Raw genomic sequence first — 19,862 nt, 5'->3', positions numbered from 1 at the left:
CTACGGGGCGGTAGTCGTTTAGCTCAGTTACCTTAGCTTTCGTGGGAACAGGAACAATGGTGGCCCTCTTGAAGCATGTGGGAACAGCAGACTGGGATAGGGATTGATTGAATATGTCCGTAAACGAGTTCTTCTCGACTGTATGTAATGAAACCTAAGATGACCTGGGGTACCAATGTAAGAAATAACACGTAAAAAAAACAAAAAACTGCATAGTTTCCTAGGAACGCGAAGCGAGGCGGCCATCTCTGTCGGCGCCGGAAGTTATATGTGGCTTTTAAAATGATAAACTTAGATTAGCTAACACAATGTGCCATTGGAACACAGGAGTGATGGTTGCTGATAACAGGCCTCTGTACGCCTATGTAGATATTCCATTTAAAAAAATCTGCCGTTTCCAGCTACAATAGTAATTTACAACATTAACAATGTCTACACTGTATTTCTGATCGATTTGATGTTATTTTAATGGAGAAAATAAAGCTTTTCTTTCAAAAACAAGGACATTTCTAAGTGACCCCAAACTTTTGAACGTTAGTGTAGTTATTTAGTGTTAGAGAAAATGTGCAAGGTCTCTCTTGATCAAACCGTCTACACCCATCACTGTGAACGTCTCACAAAGCTCTAGCTTGGCTTCCTGAACTCGTTAGGAACTCACCTTTTACCTCATATCATTAAAAAGAAAGTGTTTATTGATTTAAATCTATTCATTATTTTAGATTACTGGCTATAAATCAATCTAAGAATGTGCTACAGTGAAGAAACTCTGCTGCTGCATTACAATGTAAGGATTTCATGCATATGTGTTGTTAGTGGCTGTGATGTAGGCTTCAGCCAGGAGTTGGACAGTCGGAATAGCAAATTAAATGGTAGGAGGGACATCCCAGGTTCAAGTGGTGTCAGATTTCACATCCTGCTTCACATATGCAGAAGAGACATACTCCTGTGTCCGTGTGTCACGTTAGTCATAACGAGGAGACCAAGGCGCAGCGTGATATGAATACATTCCTCTTTAATGTAAGAGAACACTGAACAAATTATACAAAACAAAATGACCGTGAAGCTTTATATAACCAGTGCTGACACGCAACTAACCATAGACAATAACCCATGAAACCAAAATGGAAAATGGCAACCTAAATAGGATCCCCAATCAGAGACAAAGATAAACAGCTGTCTCTGATTGGGAACCAATTCAGGCCACCATAGACCTACATTTACCTAGACAATACCAAAACCCCATAGATATACAAAAACCCCTAGACAAGTCAAAAACACACATACCACCCTCTTCACACGCTGACCTAACAAAAATAATAAAGAAAACAAAGGTAACTAAGGTCAGGGCGTGACACAGTGAGAATCCGGGCTAGCGCTCAATGCAAGACATTTCACTCTACCGTGTCCACATATCTATTGTACTATGAATTGTTAAGCGTCATAATAAATCAATCTGGGTTGTGTTGCCTGTGATAAGAACCAGTCCCTTTGCATTACATTTTCAATTCCAAAGCCTAACTTGCTTTCATTAAAAATACATTTAAGTTAAGCCACAATACAGCATCAAACAATTATCGTTCGACAGTGACCAAAATGTAAGATTAGAAACCATAGAATTTGTGTTGCACATCAAACCCCTTTCCCAAAGCTGTGTATAATGCAACAGAGAGAGGGATTTCTAAATCGTGCACTGAGCCCTGAGGCAAAAAGAAAATCTCTGTCTTTAAATTAGACAATTTGAGTGTAAAGGCAGGTGTTTGTTTACAGTTGACAGCGCATGCTGTGGGAAGTAAACCCCCCAAGCAGAACATAAATATTTGATATATTTACAAAAACAAATATATGGGGGATTGGAAATGATGCAGACAATTACATTGATGGAAGCCAGAATCTATGTGTAATATTAAAGCTCCCCACCTATTTTTTTTTTAATTACAAAAAAAGAACTTGTGATTTCATCTTAGAAAGGTGCTCTTCTCCTCCAACAGTAGAGCTACAGACTATAATAATAAAGGCATGTGGTTACACAACACTTGTGGAGATTATTTAAGAACCAACACCATTTGCTATGCTGTAAATCTCTCAGAAGTACAGTAGCTATCTTCGTGTAAGTGTTCTGTTGTTTTTTGATTTTGGCATTCATTAATGTCAGTCAACACCACACGTTCGCATAGACATACATAATACATGCACAAAAACACAAAGCATAGACATGCATGTAATAGCATATATGTATTGTAAATGCTAAGTAATTGTACCTCATTTGGATCTAGATGACAGATGCAGGCAGTCACAGGTCATGACATGAACTGATCCCAATACTCTGACTGATTCTCCTTAGCTGCCTGACTTAAACGCTGATCAACATTTTAATCTGAGGGAATACACATTTGCATTATTATTACCAGGAAAATATGAATGAGATGTTAAAGTAAACATCCGTTTGAATAGAAATTGTAATCCCTGTTACAGGATACAAATGCATTTAACAATATTACTCCATGGGACATGGATTCAAATGCATGAAGCATTCTGTCAAAGGAAACACGTTTCTTGATTGCTTATATTTTCTCTGGATGAGAGAAAACATGCTGCTGTCTTATCTTAAATGTCTTAGGGATTGGTGTCCCTTCCATGGGATGGTTGAGCTAACGTAGGCTAATGCGGTTAGCATGAGGTTGTAAGTAACAAGAACATTTCCCAGGACATAGACATATCTGCTATTGGTAGAAAGCTTAAATCTAGCTGCACTGTTCAATTTACAGTAGCTATTACAGTGAAATAATACCATGCTATTGTTTGAGGAGAGTGCACAATATTGAACATGAAAAGTTATTAATAAACAAATTAAGCATATTTGGGAAGTCTTGATACGAAATTTTGAAATGAAATACAATGGTTCATTGGATCAGTCTAAAACGTTGCACATACACTGATGCCATCTAGTGTCCAAAATCTAAATTGCACCTGGTCTGGAATAATACATTACGGCCTTTCTCTTGCATTTCAAAGATGATGGTACAAAAGAAATACAAAAGAACGTTTTTTTTTTTCTTTGTATTATCTTTTACCAGATATATTGTGTTAAATGATACTACAATCCTTTCACATTTCCATAAACTTCATAGTGTTTCCTTTCAAATGGTATCAAGAATATGCATATTCTTGCTTCAGGGCCTGAGCTACAGGCAGTTAGATTTGGGTATGTCATTTAAGGCGAAAATTGAAAAAAGGGGCTGATTCTCAAGAGGTGTTTGGATGTTTTACTGACTTCTTAACTGACTTCTGAATGTACATGTACATTATGAAGTATGCTACTGGGTATAATAGCTTCACTCCCCAGCTGTCTCTATATGCAGTTATACGAATGTATGAACATCCATGCCAACCACTGTGAGCATTATGTTAGAAAGAACATCAGCAATACAAATACTGTAAGTACACAGTATACAGTATATGTCTGGGTATTTAAACAGTTTCTAAACAAAACCAGTGTCTTTCTTCAAAGATTGCATGCACACAGTTTCTGGTATCGATGAATGTGAATATTGATAGCCATTTTTGCAATTCAAAACAGAACAGCCACATATGCCCAAAGAAACTGTAGACTTCTAGTCTAAGACTACGACATTGCCAAGATGGCGGCCATGATTCTAGGTTAGTGAGACATAATCTAGCTGTATTATTTGATTTACCTTTTAGGAAAATGTATTCCATCTCCAGGACTTCAAAGGGCTTGGAGTGTGGAGTCCAGGGGGTTTGTGAAATTGCATTGACTCACTATACCCAAAACGTCCGCATCACAGAGGATTTTTGATATCCTCTCGAAGGGTTGAAGTGATGCCATTTCTGACAACCCCATCAACCTCAAAAACACATCCATGAACACACACTCCACGTCATTTATTTCAAGTAGGCAGAGGCAAATTGTCAGGTAGCACACCAAAAGTGAAGGTGATCGAAAAGGATGAGAAGGTGTTTGCCTCTTTCTCCATTTTCTCTCAGTCAATGAAATCTCTGTAGGAGAAAAGTGTGTAAAATCGAGGCAACACTTGGAAAAGGCCTAAACAACTTAGATCTTAGTAAGAGGCAGATAACACCTTGCTTTAATCAAGAGGTTTTGTATCCAATTACAAGAGAGGAAGAAGCATAAGAACAACATAACTCATTTTGTTTTAGGTTTAAGTTCTTCTTTTTCTATGCAAAATAGCAAACTACCACAGTTATTTTATGTCTGCCCAGAAGACATTAATACAACAATACGTGCATGCCACATGTCATATTCTAGCAGCAAAGTAGCAGTAAAAAATAAAATAAGAATCAAATCATGAAAAATAAATATGCACTGTCTTCTCTTTTAGTACATTCACACATCTGAAGTATTTACATCACGGTAGTATTAAAGCTCCCAAACACACCCTGCATCGACCACAGGCAGATAACTACAAATAAAATACATCCATAGCGCATACTTCCATGTATACTACCTAACTGAGAGAATGGACTGGGCCATAGCCAGAAAGGAATGTTAGATGTGATGCTGAAGGACCAAGACAGCCAAAGCCCAATCAACCCCTCACTAAGACCAAGAGCAGCAACCACACGTGTGCATTCTCAGTTCATGTTACCCCTTTAGGATGCCCTCAGATTCCTCACACCCTGGTCAATTCTGTTGGCGTAGGATTTTTTATTTTGCTGACTAAGCATGTTAGGGCCATTCTCAGGATGTTACATGGAAGTATAGAATTATCATGACTGTAATCCATAAAATAGGCCTGGATGGCTACCCAATCAACGTTTTCTAGGAAGAATTTCCTTTTTGCAGGCTTTTCGCTGTGCATTTACATCAACCAAGCAAAAACATCTAAACAAACTGATGGAGAGTATTGCACACACACACACACACACACACGTTAATGTAGACTAATATAGACTTTAATACAGACATGTTAAGACGTCTAACACACCATTTAGTGTACTGTAGACATCTGCTTTGTGTGCAATCATTGTGTTCTCTTTAAATGATCTGTAACAGCATGAAAGTGATATGCCATAACACCTTGCTCTGGGTTCAAGGTTTAAATTAACCCAAGAAGGGGATGGTGTTGACTGCTTTTCACACAGCTTAAGTAGATTATTTTATTTCTCTATGATGAGTAAACATTTTCAAGCTCATTGCATATCAATTTCCATAGCAATTATACCCATATATGAATGGTTCACTTTCTCTCAGGACAACTTTCTATATAGGCCGGTGCTGGAAAGCATCATTAAAAATCGAGTGAGGAGTGGAAAGTTGAAACCTAGCATCACATTACTTTTGTTCTATGGAGTATTTGCTTTACCATCGTGTCTCACTCTAAATAACATTCCCCTGTGATTATTATAAGATGAAAAGGTATCTTCTGGAGCATTTTTCTAACTTAAAAAAACTTCAACTAGAAAAAGTCTTAAAAGGTATTAGAAATAGATCAAAACACAATAATGTTGAAGTAAACATCCCTGCCAACTAAGGTCAACATTTATATTTAGTTTTGCAGAAATCATTTGCCTTCTGTAAGCTTAAGAAATATTGACTAGTGTCTTGTCATTCTGTTACCAAAAGTTATTTTCTCATTTCTCTCCCTCATGAGAAAGGATAATGAACGTTCACAGAAGTAACAAGTAAAGGTAGACCTACTAATTGATTATAGTGTATATAATAGTGTATTGTTCAGTACAGTATAGTACAGTAAAAAAAAGTATAGTTCAGTACAGTAGAGTAGAGAACAGCGAAGAAAAGTATAGCACAGTACAGTACAATATTTATTTTATTTTACATTTATTTACCTAGGCAAGTCAGTTAAGAACAAATTCTTATTTTCAATGACGGCCTGGGAACAGTGGGTTAACTGCCTGTTCAGGGGCAGAACGACAGATTTGTACCTTGTCAGCTCGGGGGTTTGAACTCACAACCTTCCGGTTACTAGTCCAACGCTCTAACCACTAGGCTACCCTGCCGCCCCATTTGACGGGGGCTGGGATTAAATGGTACCAACAAAATGTATGCAGCATTGAAGGTCCCCAAGAACACAGTGGCCTCCATCCTTCTTAAATGGAAGAAGTTTAGAACCACCAAGATTCTTCCAGGAGCTGGCTGTCTGTCCAAACCGAGCAATCAGGGGAGAAGGGCCTTGGTCAGGGAGGTAACTAAGAACCCAATGGTCACTCTGACAGAGCTCCAGATTTCCTCTGTGGAGATGGCAGAAACTTCCAGAAAGACAACCATCTCTGAAGCATTCCACCAATCAGGCCTTTATGGTAGAGTGGCCAGACAGAAGCCACTTCTCAGTAAAATGCACATGACAGCCCGCTTGGAGTTTGCCAAAAGGCCCCTAAAGGATTCTCAGACCATGAGAAACAAGATTCTCTGGTCTGATGAAACCAAGGTTAAACTCTTTGGCTTAAAGACTAGATGGAGAGGTCTTCTGGTCAGACTTCGAAGGTGCACACCACCCACTGCTTCCGAGTATATTACTTGCAAATGTCCAGTCTCTAGAAAACAAGGTAGACAAAATAGGGCAAGGGTTGCTTTCCAGAGAAACATCAGGGATTGTAACATAGTCTGTTTCACGGAAACATGGCTCTCTCGAGATATGCTTTAGGAGTCGATACAGCTACCTGGATTCTTTGTAAATCGCGCCCACACGAATAAACATCTCTCTGGGAAGAAGAATGGCGGGGTGTATGTTTCATGATTAATGACTCATGGTGTAATTGTAACAACAAATGGGAACTCAAGTCCTTTTGTTCACCTGAACTAGAATTCCTCACAATCAAATGCCAACGTATTACCTCCTCAGAGAATTCAGCTCGGTTATTGTCACAGCCATGTATATTTAACAAATCTGAACACGACTCAATTTTGCTCCTCCCTTCCTATAGGCAGAAACTTAAAAAGGATGTACCAGTGTTAAGAACTATTCAATGCAGGCCTGACCAATCGGAATCCACGCTTCAAGATTGTTTTGATCACGCGGACTAGGACATGTTCCAGGTAGCCTCAGAAAATAATATTGAAGTATACGCTGATTCGGTGAGTGAGTTTATAAGGAAGTACGTAGGAGATGTTATACCCACCATGAGTATTAAAACCTACCCTAACCAGGAATCGTGGATAGATGGCGGCATTCGCGCAAAACTGAAAGCGCAAACCACCGCATTGGAAACCATGGAAACCATGGAAAGGTGACTGGGATTGTGGCCGAATACAAACAGTGTAGTTATTCCTTCCACAAGGCAATCAAACAAGCAAAATGTCAGTATAGAGGCAAAGTGGAGTCTCTATTCAACGGCTCTTCTACTCCATGGCCGACATGAGTAAGACATTTAAACGTGTTAACCATCGCAAGGCTGCTTTGAGGATAGTCGTGTCTTCAGAGCATGCGCAGACCAGCTGGTGTGTTTACGAACATATTCAATATCTCCCTATCCCAGTCTGCTGTCCCCACATGCTTCAAGATGGCCACCATTGGTCCTGTACCCAAGAAGGCAAAGGTAACTGAACTAAATGATTATCATCCTGTAGCACTCACTTCTGTCATCATGAAGTGCTTTGAGAGGCTCGTCAAGGATCATATCACCTCCACCTTACCCGTCACCCTAGACCCACTACGATTTGCTTACCACCCCAATAGCTCCACAGACAATACAATCACCACTGCACACTGTCCTATCCCATCTGGACAAGAGGAATACCTATGTAAGAATGCTGTTCATTGACTATAGCTCAGCATTCAACACCATAGTACTCTCCAAACTCATCATTAAGCTAAAGGCCCTGGGTCTCAACCCCGCCCTGTGTAATTGGGTCCTGGACTTCCTGACGTGCAGCCCCCAGGTGGTGAAGGATAGGAAACAGCATCTCCACTTCGCTGATTCTCAACACTGGGGCCCCACAAGGGTGCGTGCTCAGCCCCCTACTGTACTCCCTGTTGACCCATTACTGCATGGCCATGCACAGCTCCAACTCAATCATCAAGTTTGCAGATGACACAACAGTGGTAGGCTTGATTACCCCCAACGACGAGACAGCCTACAGGGAGGCTGTCGTGACAGCAAAACAACCTCTCACTCAACGTCAACAAAACAAAGGAGATGATCGTGGACTTCAGGAAACAGCAGCGGGAGCACCCCCCTATCCACATCGACGAGACAACAGTGGAGAAGATGGAAAGTTTTAAGTTCCTTGGCGTACACATCACAGGCAAACTGAAATCGTCCACCCACACAGACAGTGTGGTGAAGAAGGCGCAACAGCCTTGTCACCTAAAACCCTCACAAACTTTTACAGATGCACAATTGAGAGCATCCTGTCGGGCTGCATCACCACCTTGTATGGCAATTACACCGCTCACAACCGCTAGGCTCTCCAGGGGGTGGTGCGGTCTGTACAACGCATCACCGGGGCAAACTACCTGCTCTCCAGGATACCTTCAGCACCCAATGTCACAGGAAGGCCAAAAAGACCAAGGACAACAACCACCCGAGCCACTGCCTGTTCACCCTGTTACCATCCAGAAGGCGAGGTCAGTACAGGTACAAGCTGGGACCGAGAGACTGAAAAACAGCTTCTATCTCAAGGCCAACAGACATCACTAACACAGGGAGGCTGCTGCCTACATACACATTTGAAGTCATTGGCCACTTTAATAAATGGATCACTTGTCACTTTAATAATGCCACTTTAATAATGTTTACATATCTTACTCATCTCATATGTGTATGCTGTATTTTATTCCATCTATTGCGTCTTGCTTATACCATTCTGTCATTGCTCATCCAAATATTTATTATTCCATTCCTTTACTTAGATTTGTGTCTATTATGGAAGTTGTGGAACTGTTAGATTACATGTTAGATATTGCTGCACTGTCGGAACTAGAAGCAGAAGCATTTTGCTACACTTGCAATTACATCTGCTAACCATGTGTATTTGACCAATAAAATGTGATTTGATTTGATTTGAACGCCAAGTATCACATCTGGAGGAATCCTGGCACCATCCCCACAGTGAAGAATGGTGGTGGCAGCATCATGCTGTAGGTGTAATGAATACTCAGGAAGAAAAAGGTGTAGATTCCCCCGTGCAGAGTACGACAGATGTCTATTAAGACTTTGCAGAATGCAGGAATCGTGGTCACAGGCAGGCAATGGTCAAACACAGGTCGACAGTCAAAAACGAACAACACCTCCAAACACCTACAAACAGAAAGAACTGAACTAAATAGGGAGCTGATGAGACCAGGTGAGAAATGAACACAGGGGAAATCAATGAACAAAAATTAAATACAGGGCTACGTTCCAGAACACAAAGAAACAGGACAGGACTATGATCAAGAACACAATGAAACAGGGCTACGATCAAGAACACAAAGAAACAGGGCTACGTTCCTGAACACAAAGAACAGGACTATGATCAAGAACACAAAGAAACAGGGCTACGATCAAGAACACAAAGAAACAGGGCTACGTTCCTGAACACAAAGAAACAGGGCAACGATCAAGAACACAAAGAAACAGGGCTACGTTCCAGAACACAAAGAAACAGGGCTACGATCAAGAACACAAAGAAACAGGGCTACGTTCCAGAACACAAAGAAACAGGGCTACGATCAAGAACACAAAGAAACAGGGCTACGTTCCTGAACACAAAGAAACAGGGCTACGATCAAGAACACAAAGAAACAGGGCTACGTTCCAGAACACAAAGAAACAGGGCTACGATCAAGAACACAAAGAAACAGGGCTACGTTCCAGAACACAAAGAAACAGGGCTACGTTCCTGAACACAAAGAAACAGGGCTACGTTCCAGAACACAAAGAAACAGGGCTACGTTCCAGAACACAAAGAAACAGGGCTTCGATCAAGAACACAAGGAAAAGGACACAAGGTTGAGTAAGAAAAGAAAAGCAGAACCTTACAGTAGGGATGTTTTCAGCGGCAGGGACTGCGAGATTAGTCAGGATCGAGGGAAAGATGAACGGAGCAAAGTAAAGAGAGATCCTTAATGAAAACCTGCTCCAGAGCACTCAAGACCTCAGACTGGGGTGAAGGTACACCTTCCAACAGGACAATGACCCTAAGCACACAGACAAGACAATGCAGGAGTGGCTTCTGGACAAGTCTCTGAATGTACTTGAGCGGCACAGCCAGAGCCCAGACTTGAACCCGATCAAACATCTCTGGAGAGACCTGAAAATAGCTGTGCAGCGACAATCCCCACCCAAGCTTTAAGAGCTTGAGAGGATGTGCAGAGAAGAATGGGATAAACTCCACAAATACACCTGTGCCAAGCTTGTAGCTTCATACCCAAGGAGACTCGAGGCTGTAATTGCTGCCAAAGGTGCTTCAACAAAGTACTGAGTAAAGGGTCTAAATGCTTATTTAAAGTGATCAAGTGATATAAAAGAGCAAGCATTTCTAAAAAACTGTTTTTGCTTTGTCATTATGGGGTTTTGTGTGTAGATTGATGAGGGAAAAAACGATTGAATCAATTTTAGAATAAGGCTGTAACATAACAAAATGTGGAAAAAGTCAAGGGGTCTGAACTCTATCCGAATGCACTGTAGGTGGCCACACAATAGGAAAATCATAATAATGCACACACCATGCATATACACTGTATGAAAGAATATCATCATTTTTGAGGGGATCTAAACTTAACTAGGCCAATTAAAAACATCAAACCGGACACAAATAAAGCAAATGGCACGACAAATGATATGATAAGACTCTGACTCAGACTTATGGCAAGTGGCCTATGTTGTCCACCAAATGTCATGTAGTGCGTCTTTTGAGTGGTCAAAGCTACGTGAATGACTTTGTATCTGGCTTTTAAATGCACCCATGTTCAATCTTGTTTCACGTCAATGTCGTTATATTTCAATATCTAGGACTAATGTTTTAACTATGACTCCAGCTGTGACAGATTTCAACCTAGGCATTTGGCATCCTCATCTGAATGTGTGTGTTTTGGTCTCTGATTTCAACAAATATTAATGATATAAAGTATTCTCTAAGAATGATAACCAATCCTCTCTCAGTTGAACGATGCTTTTTGACATTGTTTTTACTGTTTTCAGCAGAATATTAATAGGATCATTGCGGCTGTTTAAAAAAAAAAATCTCAATATCAAATCATTTCCAAATATCGGTTTGTTAAGCTTTAAAACTTTAGGTTGGGTGAAATTAGATGAAATATCGGATAGAGAGCAATATGCGAGCAATGTTGGTGAAGGTTGTTAAATCTTGTATGGAAACCTGGCTATAATGGTGTTGTTGCGGCTGAATGAGCGCTACCAGTCACTCACCGTCTGTCTCTCCCGCGGTTACCGAGACACGGGCTGGTTATACCACCTACTAGAGGCCTCAACTATCTGCTGGTCAGCGTTATCTCCTCTGAACTGCGGTACATGTAGTCTACTCTTTTCTACATGGTTTTGCTAGGAGCGCAAATTTATCCGGGATAGCTATACTGCCAAAAACCGGATGCATTCTGAATTGAACAGTATTGCGTTTTTAATCATATGATATTTAAGTAGTCTAAGGAAGAACCGGAATCGTTTCCAGTAAGAACGACTTACAGTACGATACATTATGACAATCGAGTGAGCATTTGGTTTTCATTGAAATTACTCAATACACATTTGACCAGTATCGCTGCGCCAATGTACTGTAGTGACCGCCTTTCAAACTGCTGAAGTACTTCGCTGAGAGACTGGAGCGGATGTTTCGCACTGAGTAGGTCGCTTTGCAACTCGCACTATCCACAGAGCGAGCCGGTGATGAGGGCTGGTCCGGATTGCGTTAGTATATTGGAAATTCAAAACGATTTTGGAATAATGGCGAAGTGAAAGTAAGGACGCCGAGGATGCAACATCTTGTTGGTAGAATACACGATGGACAAACGCCTGCCGTGAACGGTAAGAAAGGCACAAGCACTGTCCGTTTTCTGTTAATGAGGTTTCATGATTATCAAATCGTTAGAATGGCACATTGAAAAGTCAGGTACTTTGTCTAAACGTACTTTCTCATGCCCTTATCCATTGTAAATTATTTTCAAGAAATCCATGACTATGTATAGTTGGTGCCAAAATGGCTGTATAGTTCAAGTTGGTATTGATTTTAGATGGAATTACTCGTGTTGTTGTTTAGAATATTGCTGCATTCGGTTATCACTTTTCGCCTGCGCCGCCACCCTAGTCGCATTTGATGCCAGGCTGCGCGTGCATGTCCCATGGATAGGCTATTGAATCCTATATCAAGAAACAGTCATTGAGATTCAGCAATCATGATCAAACACGACTTACTGTGAGATAACGATATCCATATTCATCTAGCTTTTCAATTATGTAATTGAGATGTAAAGGTACATTTATAGCAAGGTTTTTAAGGGGACATGTGATTGGGGAATCAAATTGGACATGATTATTCTATTATCATGACCCAAATGCAGATAAACGGCTGTTAATGCATGATTAACGAAAATGTAGCTTGTACATGCATGAGCATGTTACAGATTATCCTGGCACATTCAAATACTTTGGAGCCATCTGTGACTTGAAGTGCAGCAATTTTGCACTATTCTGTCCCTGTCATTACACTGCATGCATATTCAGGCATGAACTTAGGGGTGGCTGGGAGCCTAGTGGTTAGAGCATTGGGCCAGTAACTCAAAGGTTGCTGGTTTGAATCCCTGAGCTGTCAATGTCTGCTGGAAAAAGAACTGCTTGTATTGCTGGAATTGTTGCTTACATATTATGTGTAGGGGCCTGGGGATTTGTTTTCAGGAACTACTGAATACTGGGGATACTCTGTGAGTACCCAAAACACCGCATCTAGGAGTGTTGCTTTCCCAAGTTGTCTGCATCCTATGTAATAGATGGATGAACTGCTGGGAAAATAAGTCATCTTATCCAAAGTGTGCAGTCATATGGTGAAAATGACATGTTCCATTTAGAGGTGGGGATGGAGAGAGCACCATTGAAAAGAAACACGGAAAATGTGTTGGGTATTCATGTCACCTTCATTTTCTTTCATTTGAAGCACATGCAATCATGCCTGTAACATTGTTTTGTGACCTTGGGACTATAATGTTATATTTGCACAAAGCAATGTTCTGAAATATTAGGTGGGTGCAATTTAGGTGGGTGCAAACACAGAGCCTTGTGGTTTTGAAATTTCAATCTGGGTTCATCCATAAGGTTCTATCTGGCACAGAATGGTACAAATATTTATATTTCAATAGAAAAGTACAGATATTTAATGATTAAATAAATAGAATGCTCTTCTTTCTAATCCCATCAACAAATGTATTGTTAATGTTTGTCACACATTTGTTAAAGCGATAGTTCACTAAAATGACAAGTACACTGTAGCCTATGGAGAAGTAGCAACATTGCTAAAGCTTAGCTCCGGATGAGTAAACTGATACATTTTTCTTGTCTCCGACACCCACAGTCAGTTAACTACTTGCTAGTTATCAATACAATGTGGTATGCTAATCCTTCCATGGAGGTTTTCATATTGATATGGCACAAGACAAAAACAGCAATGCCTCTCCAATGCGCCTTTACCTTCATGGGAATTGGCTTATATGGACATGGCTAAATTGAACTGTTTCTTACAGAAGGCAATTCAGAGAAACAGATGGTAATTTTGCTGCACATAGAAAGGCGTCCTGAGTGCATTCAGGTGCGTGTGCAGCAGTTAATTTTCTTCACAATAGACAAACATGGGCTCATTCTGTTCAGAACAACCCAGGACATGACGCCATGTCATCTTGTAACTGTACATCAAACACAGTGATCATGAATGTTGACTCTGTATATGACATGAAATTTATAATATGGAAATGTGAAGTGCACATTTGGACTCACGGGTGTTTGGCTTACTTGTATGTCATCAAAGTGGTATTTATTATAGTCCTCAACGTCTCATATTTCAAATACATAGAGTCCTCTTAATTTACAGCTTTTCTCTCATTCGGAACACATTTATTTTTTTGAGTTGCCCAATTAGCAGGAGGGATGGAGGCCACTTCTTGTTGCGTTCAGAACGTCTGTCAGTCAAAACCCATACAGGAGCTCTGATGTAATTTATAGCATGTTACTGTACAGCCACTGTGTTTATTTGTTTTTACCATAAAGAGCTTAAGTGATGGTCATTCTTCTGAACAAGTGGTGAAAAACATCTAAGTAATTGTAAAAGAGGACCAGAACCTATTATATGAATAATCTAGAACTTGGGACTATAAGGTTCTATATGCAAAATGTATGGTTTTGAGTATTTTTGAAATTCCAGATCTCAGAACTGTTTTGTGATGTCTTCCTCTTTCATGACTCAATAAGTACCTTACATACAGTTACTTTTGATTGACAACCCAGCATTGTGTGATGCGCAGATAGAACGTTCAGATTTTTCACACATTTTTTCAAACTTTTTCACAAATCTGACACATCTCATGTAAAGGACCACCTAAAGAGCAACGATCTATGTAGCTAACTCATTTTTGACCAAAATGTCAGCTAGAACCTTAAAGTCACAAGGTCCCGATTTGTCCAATTTAGATAATTGGAATGTGGTTTTTAGAGAAGATTGGCAACTAGCTATATTCTTTTGCCTTTATGTAAGCATAATTTAGCCTCTGCTAAGGGATCTGAACCTTAATCACGCTGGAGGTAGTGTGCTTGCCCTGTAACCACAGGGTCGTTGGTTCAAGCCTTGCTCTGGCTTTTTCTCCCCCTCAATTGCTGTATGTCTACAACAGAAACGTAGTAGTAGTGTTGCTTCAGAGAGATGATATTGCATACTCTTGAATAGCAGCAATGAAATATGTATTTTGCCTTAGAAAGCAGGTGATCTGCAGTACTGTGTTTAACCATGAAGTTTCTAGTTCAGAACTTGACTTTCCCAGTATTTCCATGCTATATACAGTCACGTGTTCAAAAATGTGTGAAGAAAAAATAATGAGCACCTTCCACAACATGCTCTCCAAACCTGCAGTGCTAGTTCTAAGATATTTATAAAACTGGTCCTAGATTCTCTGTCCTGCCAGAGCTGCCTGTGAAGTCAGTCCACAGTGGTCAGTCTGTGTGAAGTAGTTTACAGAGGCACCGCCAACAATAGGCTAACCTTAATACCTGTGCTGCGCAGCCAGGAACACTTAACTCCCTCCCTGGTGGAGCTAGCTGGCTCACTACCACGTCACAGCAGGCAGGCCATGCAGAGGGAAGGGATCCTGGCTATAGTGCTCACTGCTAAACCCATTGTCTGCTGTTTAAGAGATGGCCTTTGCCTCACAGGGATTAGAAACATGCCCCTAATTTACTTACTATTAACCATAGCCAAAATATCACAGTATTTGACAGTATTTTATGTTTTTGAGTAGTGACCCTAGGGAGGCAACACATACATTCTAAGTGATTTCAATGGGTCTTTCTCCATTCTGATTGTTTTATACTGTTCAATTCTACTTCAACCAAGAATCAGTTTCTGCATTTTCATAAATGTTGCCATTTTCTGCACTCATTTGAGATAATTTCCCATGTAGGGCTGCATGATATGGGCAAACAATCTAGGCCTTATGTTGCAATTGCAATTTGACTTGCGATTTAGAGCAAAACATTTGGGTGAACTGTTGGAATCATGGAAATAGAATGTATAGTTAGAATATAAAAGTTGGTACTTTGAATACAGCGATGTTTGACATGACGACAAATGAAAATGCCAGGGAGAAGTTATTGTGACATGGAAGGAACCAAAGTGTTAATAAGTGTTTCTTAGGGGACCTTATAATGGTTACATTGAATGTATTTTCTTAGCTATATCATGTGGCTAACATACAGTATTCAGGTTTAGCATATTCCTCGATATACCGCCCTGCCCTAATTCACACCTACCTCCCATGAGCACGCTCCAACTTCATGGAGACATGGCTGCATGGAGGTCACAGCTCAAATCTCAAGGATGTAGAGTTGGTGGAGGGGTTAACAGACAAAAATATCACATCCAGATTCTGCCATTTTACAAGGAATCTGATTCCCCACCTTTTTATTGCACAACATCTGTATTGGTAACTTTTTTGTCACTATGTTAATATTTTTCATATGAATCCATCCCCCTTCTCCCAATCTGTATACTGGGAGCCCCTGTACATAGACCTTAAATAGAAAAATAGACACTTATTCTTGTGATTGTATTCTAATGACAACATTAAAATCAGTCTTGTGAGGATTCTTGATTCCTTGTGCAGCAACAACATTATAGACCATTATTGGTCTATTTAATGTGAAAAGTTCTACGGGTTGGGTTGGATCGCACTCTGGTGCAGGCCTTTGGGCTCTCTAATAATACCTCTCTAAGCAGCCCCTGGGCTGGGCCTCTCAGAGGATCTGCTAGCTATAAATAATGTCACATATGTCACTGTTCTTCTGACTGACGCACACTAAGCCCCATTCTTAGCTGCCTGCACACTACACAGGACGCACAGCACAGAGAGCGTGCACGGTTGTGTGGTGTGTCTGAGGGACTGAGCTATGGGACTCCAACTGTGTGTGTGTGTGTTTGTGTAGGGGATTGGGAGGTGACATAGACCTCAGGCCTGCTTCTCTCTATCTCTTCATCCACCTCTTCATATTACTCCTGGTTTTATCACCTCTTTGCATCGCTGGTGTTTTCTTCCTTACTCACTAAGCTTGCCCTCTCTGCCTCACTACACTCTCTCTCCATCTCCTCTCCTCCTTTCCCCTCCCACGGAGCTTGCCCTCTCTGCCTCACTCTCCCTCCCCTCTCCTCTCCTCCTCTCCCCTCCCACCCAGCTTTCCCTCTCTGCCTCGCTACGCTCTCAGTTCCTCCCTCCCTTTTCCTCCTCTCCCCTCCCAACCAGCTTGCCCTCTCTGCCTCGCAACGCTCCCTCTCCATCCCCTCTCCTCCTCTCCCCTCCCACCCAGCTTTCCCTCTCTGCCTCGCAACGCTCCCTCTCCCTCCCCTCTCCTCTCCTCCTCTCTCCTCCCACCCAGCTTTCCCTCTCTGCCTCGCTGCGCTCTCTCTCTCCCTCCATCCCCTCTCCTCCTCTCCTCTCCCACCCAGCTTTCCCTCTCTCCCTCGCTACGCTCTCCCTCCCTCCATCCCCTCTCCTCCTCTCCTCTCCCACCCAGCTTTCCCTCTCTGCCTCGCTACGCTCTCCCTCCCTCCCTCCCTCCCTCCCTCCATCCCCTCTCCTCCTCTCCTCTCCCACCCAGCTTTCCTTCTCTGCCTCGTAACGCTGCCTCTCCATCCCCTCTTCTCCTCTCCCCTCCCATCCAGCTTGCCCTCTCTGCCTCGCTCTCCCTCCCCTCTCCTCCTCTCCCCACCCACCCAGCTTCCACTCCTGACTGGCAGACTGTGGAACATGCCAGAGAAAGAGGTTACTGCCACTTTGTTTTGGCAAATATATTTTCTGAGAATTTTACACGCCCGTCAGCATAAGGAAACAATAGCATCGCCGTGGGACGTATAAAGACTGCTTGCTGTGCTGAGCACTAAAACCATCAAAATTGTTTTACAGTCTTAAAGGGATACTTCAGGATTTTGGCAATGAAGCCCTTAGTCTACTTCCCCAGAGTCAAATGAACTCATGGTAACCATTTTTATGTCTCTGTCCAGTATGAAAGAAGTTGAAGGTAGTTTGGCTCGGCAATGCGCAATGACTGGTAGTCTATGGGTATCTACTAGCATGCTAGACTTTCCGTCATTGCACTAATGCTAGTTAGCAAGTTCATCAGACTATGTGAAAGTAGATTTAAAAAAAAATGCATTTCACCTTTATTTAACCAGGTAGGCCAGTTGAGAACAAGTTCTCATTTACAACTGCGACCTGGCCAAGATAAAGCAAAGCAGTTTGACAAAAACAAACGTACAGTCAATAGCACAATAGAAAAAATCTGTATAAAGTTTGTGCTAATGAAGTAAGAAGGTAAGGCAATAAATAGGCCATAATGGCAAAGTAATTGCAATTTAGCAATTAACACTGGAGTGATAGATGTGCAGATGAGGATGTGCAAGTAGAAATACTGGTGTGCAAAAGAGCAGAAAAACAAAAACATATGGGGATGAGGTAGGTAGTAGGATGGGCTATTTACAGATGGGCTGTGTACAGCAGCAGCGATCGGTAAGCTGCTCTGACAGCTGAAGCTTAAAGTTAGTGAGGGAGATATAAGTCTCCAAATTCAGTGATTTTTGCAATTCTTTCCAGTCATTGGCAGCAGATAAATGGAAGGAAAGGCGGCCAAAGAAGTGTTGGCTTTGGGGATCACCAGTGAAATATACCTGCTGGAGCGCGCGCTACAGGTGGGTGTTGCTGTGGTGACCAGTGAGCTGAGATAAGGCAGAGCTTTACCTAGCAAAGACTTATAGATGACCTGGAGCCAGTGGGTTTGGCGACGAATATGCAGTGAGGACCAGCCAATGAGAGCATACAGGTCATAGTGGTGGGTAGTATATGGGGCTTTGGTGACAAAACGGATGGCACCTTGATAGACTGCATACAATTTGATGAGTAGAGTGTGGGAGGCTATTTTGTAAATGACATCGCCGAAGTCGAGGATCGGTAGGATAGTGGAGATGCTTAATATGAGTCTGGACTGAGAGATTACAGTCTAGCCAGACACCTAGGTATTTATAGTTGTCCACATATTCTAAGTCAGAACCATCCAGAGTAATGATGCTAGTCTGGCGGGCGGGTGGGTGCGGGCAGCGATCGGTTGAAGAGCATGGATTTAGTTTTACTAGCATTTAAAAGCAGTTGGAGGCCATGGAAGGAGTGTTGTATGGCGTTGAAGCTCATTTGGAGGTTTGTTAACACAGTGTCCAAAGAAGGGCCAGATGTATACAGAATGGTGTCGTCTGCGTAGAGGTGGATCAAAGAATCACCCGCAGCAAGAGCGTCATCATTGATATATACAGAGAAAAGAGTCGGCCCGAGAATTTAACCCTGTGGCACCCCCATAGAGAATGCCAGAGGTCCGGACAACAGGCCCTCTGATTTGACACACTGAACTCTATCTGAGAAGTAGTTAGTGAACCAGGCGAGGCAGTCATTAGAGAAACCAAGGCTGTTGAGTCTGCCGATAAGAATAATGTGATTGACAGTCAAGTCTTGGCCAGGTTGATGAAGACGGTTGCACAGTACTGTCTTTTATCGATGGCGGTTATGATATCGTTTAGGACCTTGAGCATGGCTGAGGTGCATCCGTGACCAGCTCGGAAACTGGATTGCATAGCGGAGAAGGAACGGTGGGATTCGAAATTGTCGGTGATCTGTTTGTTAACTTGGCTTTCGAAGACTTTAGAAGGGCAGTGCAGGATGGATTTAGGTCTGTAACAGTTTGGATCTAGAGTGTCTCCCTCTTTGAAGAGGGGGATGACTGCGGCCGCTTTCCAATCTTTAGGAATCTCAGACGATATGAGAGGTTGAACAGGCTAGTAATAGGGGTTGCAACAATGGCGGCAGATCATTTTAGGAAGAGAGGGTCTAGATTGTCTTGCCCAGCTGATTTGTAAGGATCCAGAAGGAGAAGCGAGGGTTGGGTGAAGGAGAAGCGAGGGGGGGGGGGGGGGGGGGGGGGGGGGGGGCGTGAGCCAGTTGCTGCGGGTGGTGCAGAGCTGTTGGCCAGTGTTGGGGTAGCCAGGTGGAAAGCATGGCCAGCCGTAGAGAAATACTTTTTGAAATTCTCGATTATCGTGGCTTTATCGGTGGTGACAGTGTTTCCTAGCCTCAGTGCAGTGGGCAGCTGGGAGGAGGTGCTCTTATTCTCCATGGTCTTTAGTGTCCCAAAACTTT

The 19,862-nt window shown here is 42.0% G+C and overlaps 1 protein-coding gene across 1 annotated transcript in view; it reads left to right on the top strand.

Annotated features, from left to right (window-relative positions):
* The first annotated feature begins 11,497 nt into the window (after positions 1-11,497).
* LOC110522529 (leucine-rich repeat and fibronectin type-III domain-containing protein 2-like) overlaps positions 11,498-19,862 on the top strand; it is a 189,985-nt gene continuing 181,620 nt past the window's right edge. The window contains exon 1 of the mRNA XM_021600975.2: positions 11,498-11,964. The gene's annotated coding sequence lies outside the window, so the exon portion shown is untranslated. The remainder of the gene's footprint in view (positions 11,965-19,862) is intronic.

Source organism: Oncorhynchus mykiss, chromosome 4 (genome assembly GCF_013265735.2).
Source record: "Oncorhynchus mykiss isolate Arlee chromosome 4, USDA_OmykA_1.1, whole genome shotgun sequence".
In the NCBI taxonomy this organism is placed as follows: Eukaryota; Metazoa; Chordata; class Actinopteri; order Salmoniformes; family Salmonidae; genus Oncorhynchus; species Oncorhynchus mykiss.
This window is presented reverse-complemented; position numbering and strand designations above follow the sequence as displayed.